Source organism: Ostrea edulis, chromosome 10, assembly GCF_947568905.1.
Source record: "Ostrea edulis chromosome 10, xbOstEdul1.1, whole genome shotgun sequence".
Classification (NCBI taxonomy): domain Eukaryota; kingdom Metazoa; phylum Mollusca; class Bivalvia; order Ostreida; family Ostreidae; genus Ostrea; species Ostrea edulis.
This window is the reverse complement of record NC_079173.1, coordinates 9,467,406-9,473,875: the sequence shown is the minus strand read 5'-3', so window position 1 is coordinate 9,473,875 and position 6,470 is coordinate 9,467,406. Positions and strand designations below refer to the sequence as shown.

Below are 6,470 nucleotides of genomic sequence, written 5' to 3'. Positions count from 1 at the left end.
TGTTGAAGAGGATATTTTGATTGTTTTCTCTCGGTACGCCGGGCGGCGTGTCTGTCCGTCAGTAAACCAGTGCTGTATGGAGAGTTCTTTGCTCGTGGGTCGTCACATTTTTCAAACAGATCGGATGAAATAACTAGGCGATGTTTATTGAAGTACATGATCATGAGCACTCAGCTATGGGGTACAATGTACCGCTGCAGATCTAAGGGGGTGGGGGGGGTGTCCTGGATCTTTGGTTGGCGGTTATCCATCTTATAAACCTTCATTTTCCACGTTATGTGTACATGTATGTTAACATGTACATGTATATTAGTTCAACCCACTTTCTAGTTTTTTAAGTTGTACAGGCGCATTAGAATTGCAGCTTATTCACCAACATACATGTATCATATTAAATAATAAATAAAATGCCTAGTCAGACAAGCTTTCCGGAGCGACTGCTCGTATTTAGAATAATTTTGACGTGCACCTGCGGTTGCAAAGTGAAAAAAGTTCATAAAGACAATTTAAATGTACAAAGTGCGTTCCAACTTCAGGTAGGAATAACAAGAGTCCAAACATCGACTAAAATAATAGCATGCCTGTCGGCTGTATTTTTTTTTTAAAATCCTCATCCAATCTCTATTTTGCAAACAAATCCATTTTAAATCCCAGCAGTGCCGAATTGGAGCAGGCCTCTTCGTAGCTTTGTAACAAATAGGAGTAAGACGGCTGATTGATTTTATCTATTTAATTGTACGAAACTCGCGTGGTGACGTTAATAAAAAAGGGCCTTCGTTTAAAATAACAGTTAATGAGCTGTTCATGAAAAATACGGTTAAAATTGAAATATAAAATACCTCAGATTTTAAAGATTTTGACCATGGTTACATATTGTTAAAGCACGGAACCTTTACTAGCGAATTCCAGGTAAGTTTTTATTTCATTTTTATTTTCTTTAAGACTAATGTCAAATATTGTGTGTACAATATACGTACAATAAATGTTCTAGCATATCTTTATTCTTAAAAAAGGTAATATAGATAGTTTTTGAAATAGTTTGAATTTCAACTCGCTGTTCTAAAGCACATGTGCATGTATAAAGTATATGCAAATACTGATTTAGTACAAATCGTGTGCAATAGAAGAGTGTTGAATACGCTTATAGATTATAGGATTTGGTAACTAGAGTATTTATTTTAAGATATAGGTGGCATTTATCTATGTCAGAGGAGCATTGCATTTGCTTGCATGGCACTTGAAATATATCCCAAATAGATCTAATTGTTTCATCGAAAGATTTCCCGGATAATACCCAAGACGGTTTAATATCAGAACATCGGCACGCCGCTGAACTAAAGGAAAATATACTGACAGGCAATGGGATTAAACGATTATCCGGTACTAATCTGATACATGCTGAATTTGTCTGTACTTCTAGGGGGCATATTCTTTAAAGTTATCATCTACCACGTTACAAAGATCAAAGTTAAAATTGTAGTTTGGATTGGCATCCCCCCCCCTGTCAGAAACTAATTTTCACTGGTTAATTTTGTAGCTGTACTAGAGTGCAGTGTATTTGGTACAGTCGATAGTGACGATTGTTGTTGAACAAATATTTTATTTTTTGTCATATAGAATTGAGTGTAAATGACCTCGATACTTTTGAAACATTTCCTCTCAGTCGAGTGCTCGTTGATGAACTCGATAGTTTGGAAGAGAAGGGTTCTATTAGCGAGTCCATTAGTTGTGCTTTCATTTGAAAATTGACATAGACAGGGTTGGGTTTTTTTTCACCATAGCATTTAATTCGGAGAAAAATATTTATAATTTGTTTTTCGACAGCAATCTTACAGGCTTTAAAAATGACGGGATCCTGAAACCATCCGTGAATATATATATCTACATTATGTACGTGTACGTTAACAGAAGTTTGCTCATTTGTTAAAAAAAAATTAAAGTTTAAATCTCAACCCTGTACATGTATGATGTTCTAGTTTTTAATGTTCTTAAGTGACCGCCCTTTATTCTGAAAATTTACTTTAGACTATATTTGGAAAACAAATACCGTATAAACACAATGTTGACAGTTTGTGTATTCTTTGGACGTAGTGTGTTGAAGAGTTCATTTCCGTAAGTAGACTTATCCCTTAACTTTGCTCTGCTTTATATGACAAACAACTTCAATTTTCCCTTCATGAATAAATAATTCTTTAGAATAGATCAAACAGTCGGTAAGATTTTAGTGGTGCATAAATGTCCAAAGATTTTGCGTCTGACGTGTCCGAAATTTAATTAACAGGTTTGAATTGATTCAAACAATATTTTTATTTCCAAAACGAAATCAAAAGAATTTAAAATAAGACACGTTGTACGGCTTAAATATCAAGAACGACAAGAAGGAGCCAAATATATAAAATAAGCAACGATTTTATTAGAACTGATGACGGGCTGAATCTGTTTAATTTGTTTAGAGAGTACTCTTTTGAGAAGGAAGAACCATGATGGAGATCTCCGTTCGTTGAAAGTCGTTTTTTATGTCCAGAAAATTATCAATTTTCTATTCCGAATGGCATAATTGTCAAGAAAATACTTATCTTATCTTGCTAAATCTATCATTTCGCCGCATTTTTTGTTGGTATACCTTCTTGCGAATTTGCATATTTATATCACTACGAACAACTTTGGGATCAGAAAACTTTCTTTTCCGATATTGAATTTAGCTCATTGATTATTTTACACCGTAATACAAATGTTCTCAACCAGTCCGAGATAAAGCGTTTGCACGGATGACGAATGTTCTTGAAACGATATCAGAATTTGATTTTTTTTTTTTTAAAAATAGAGATAAATACTTTGGAATAGGCATGCATATGTTTTGCAAGTTAGTGAACGTGTTATCCATCATTTAAATTGATTTAGCAGAGTGAAAATAAAAGCAGACATATTCCTCTTGTACAGGATATTAAGCCTTCAAAGTGTATTTAATTTTACTTTGAGGTACAATGTAGTTCATGTGTAACACGGTAACATGGTTACAGATTGTAACAAATTTATGTTTTTTAAAATGCTTTATTTTTGCGTATACATTTGTATATAAGACGACAAATGTTATAAATATAATATTTGTACACACATTTTTTTTTTCACTCACTCCCACAAACTTTCATACTGAAATTGTTAATGATCAAATTAAATGGAAAACTTATTTTGTTTGATACAAATGGTTATGAATTAATAAAAGCTTTTATATAATTGTACGTACATTAGATTCAGTGATTTTTTTCACCACTTTCTGCTTTCTTTCAACAATTTTTTTTTTTCACTGTCTATTTGGAATCAAAATGACCCATACAAAAATTTCGAACACACACCGTAGTTAATATTCTAAACACAATAATTCGTTTTCAAACGGTTCCATAAACCTTCAATATTTACATCTGAGGCAGTAAAAAATGTATTGCTTTGTAGAGACAATGAGAAAGTTAATGATTGCATTGGATTTCTGAAATGGTAATTCACCAGCAATTGCATTGTTTATATCAAAACCTACTCTCATTGAAGTGGCATTGTATATGTGAATACTAAGATGATTTCACAGAGATCAGACCATTGTACACTGCAAGAAAACATGTCCAATAGTTTCAATTTCGGAGTTATAAAATGAACACAGATCATTTGCAATTATTCAATTTAAAATATAGCGGTACCTAATTAAAAGAGTTATATGCAGTATTCTATATTGTAGCCGTTGGATTTATGAAAATAAACTCTAAAAATATGATATTATACTTTAACTCCCCGATACTCTTATTTAAGTTTTGAGTTCCATATTGCTCAAATCATAATGGTATGGTGCTGTAAATATTAAACAACGATAAACACATTTTGAACATTTTCCTGTTTGTAGAATATGATTCAAATTCAAAGGAAAATGAGGTTCATGCAGTATTAAGATAATGTGCTTTGGTTAATTTTACTCTCTTTCATAAACTAAGAAATTGCAGGAATATTATTACCATACTGCATACAAACATGCACATGTTTTTTCTTTCTTTTTATTTTCAAATTTCCTTTTTTTTTTCCTTTTGAAAGAGTCAATAAAGCAATTTTCACTTGCTGAAACCTTCAAATTGAAATATAGTCCTTATAGATACACTACTAGTATTTTAAGGTCAAAGGTTCATGATCTACCATTGTGCAGTTCTTACTGTGGCGCACGTGATCCAAGATTGTCCTCATGAAATCAGTCAAAATTCACACCTGTGTACCTCTGAGAGTTCTTAGTTTGTATTCATAATGCTACTCTCTCTCTCTCTCTCTCTCTCTCTCTCTCTCTATATATATATATATATATATATATCTATCTATCTATCTATTTATCTATCTATCTATATATATATACACAATGTATATATGTCAAATACATGTAGATGGTTTTTGAAAAACATGGAAATCTACATACTAAGGTTTTTTTTATATATATATACCAACGTAATTACTGGAGACAATCGATTTTTAGCTTGAAATCTTTTTCTCTACAACTTCTTATTGTATACATGTACATACAGTGTATGTACCTGAAATGGTTCAATGAAAGGCGAAGATAACGAACATTGATCAATCTCACAACTCCTATAAGCAATGCGAAATAGAGAGTTGGGCAAACACGGACCCCTGGATATACCAGAGGTGGGATCAGGTGCCTAGGAGGAGTAAGCATCCCTTGTCAATATTATGACTCTTGTCGAGTGTTCGATTATAAAGCGTTGCTTACTATTACGGTACAAGTCCTGAAATAAAGAACTTCAATTTCCGCATCGCTACTCTGTTTAAACCCAACAATACACACGTCAAGTTCATCAATAATGTGCAGTTACCCCCCCCCCCCTCCCCCTAAGATACAAATAGAAAATAGACCCCCCCCCCAAAAAAAAAATCTCTCAAGACACACATTTAACGATATTTACAAATAATGAACAAAAATTAAATTAATTGAAGACAACGATTTTGTATGCTTGATAAAGTTTTCTCTGCACAATTTTCATGTTTTGTGTGTGGTGGTGAAAATAATCACAAATATTTTTGTAGATTATATTTAGATTGTACTTGTATACTGACGTACACAAAAATATTTACATTTACTCTTTGATCCTCTGATAAAATGCATTAGAGAATTTTGAATGATATTTGTCTATAACTGTGAAGACCGAATCACTCTACATCTGTTAGGCGTATGAACACTGTCGAGCATGTCGTCTGCATCTCGGTCCACAGGAACGCTTCAACCGGTGATTTAGTAACAATAATAGTAGGTCTACAATTCTTCTTTCAGTAATTGTACTTTCAATTTCTCGAAATGACAGCATGGCAGACTTGCACCTACACCTATAGTGACTATACCTACGCTGGTTACAATTAGATATATTTGAAGTGTTTAAACCCAGTTCAGATTGTAAACTTTGTTAATAAGTTGATTTTTATTATATTTATTGAAAATCATATCAAGAATTGGACTATTAATTTTTTTTTCAGCATTGCACGCTCTTTTTTTCTTTTTTTACATTATGATATCACATTTTGCTTTCCACGGCTATTCTTTTAATCGCTACTTACCCAAAGAATTAGGCGGGAGATTTGAGATAGATATGAAAAAGGCACACATTAAAAAAGTTTTTAAAATGTAAATATAAGCATTGAATTATATTTTTTTGAAATATGTAGTCTTATAACTACAACAGTGTTTGTAAACAAATTTTCATAACGCGCGTTATTCAGTTTGTATGCACACACCCTTGCTATTATGAGACTACATCTTTCCAAAAATAATAATTCATTGCTTAAATAACTGTACTTTGGATTTAGATTGTACTTAAAGATAATTGAGTCCCGTGGGGATCCGGGTTAGAATAGGCCCTCAGTACCCCTTGCTTGTCGTACATATATTGTAAGAGACGACTAAATCGGGCGGTCCTTTGAATGAGACCGCGAAAACCGAGGCTCCCAGTCATAACAGGTGTGGCACGCTGAAGATCCCTCCCTGCTCAAAGGCTGTAAGCGCCGATTATAGGCCTAAATTTTGCAGCCTTTTCACTGGTAATGGTGACGTTTCCATATTAGTAAAAGATTCTCGAGAGGGACGTTAAACAATATACAATCAATCAAAAGTAATTGTAGATTAGATTTAGATAGTACTTGTGCAGGGATGTACACAAATTTAATTTTACATCGGAGTTAAATTGTACTTGTATACAAATACATGTACAAAAAGATTTAGATTGTGCTTTTACATGTGCACATATGCTTGCTCTTATTCTTAATGTTGAACAATTTCGATGGAACGCATTAAAATAGCCAACGTTATATGCGTAAAATGAATATTGAAGGCACGCGAAAAAGAGGTATTTAATGTGTACTCAATATCAATTATTAAAGAGTTTATGTGGATAAAAAAGTCACTTACAAATCGGATAGGAAACGAATAAACGACA

General features: G+C 33.0%; 1 protein-coding gene across 12 annotated transcripts in view; it reads left to right on the top strand.

The window, feature by feature from the left end:
* The first annotated feature begins 658 nt into the window (after window positions 1–658).
* The window catches only part of LOC125666724 (uncharacterized), a 31,630-nt gene continuing 25,818 nt past the window's right edge, over window positions 659–6,470 (top strand). For 5 of the 12 annotated variants that reach the window (XM_048899964.2, XM_048899961.2, XM_048899962.2 and 2 more), the window contains exon 1: window positions 689–909. The gene's annotated coding sequence lies outside the window, so the exon portion shown is untranslated. Of the gene's footprint in view, window positions 910–1,674; window positions 2,113–6,470 lie in introns of those variants that run through there. The other 7 variants (XM_048899963.2, XM_048899960.2, XM_048899955.2 and 4 more) reach the window with 6 other exon arrangements.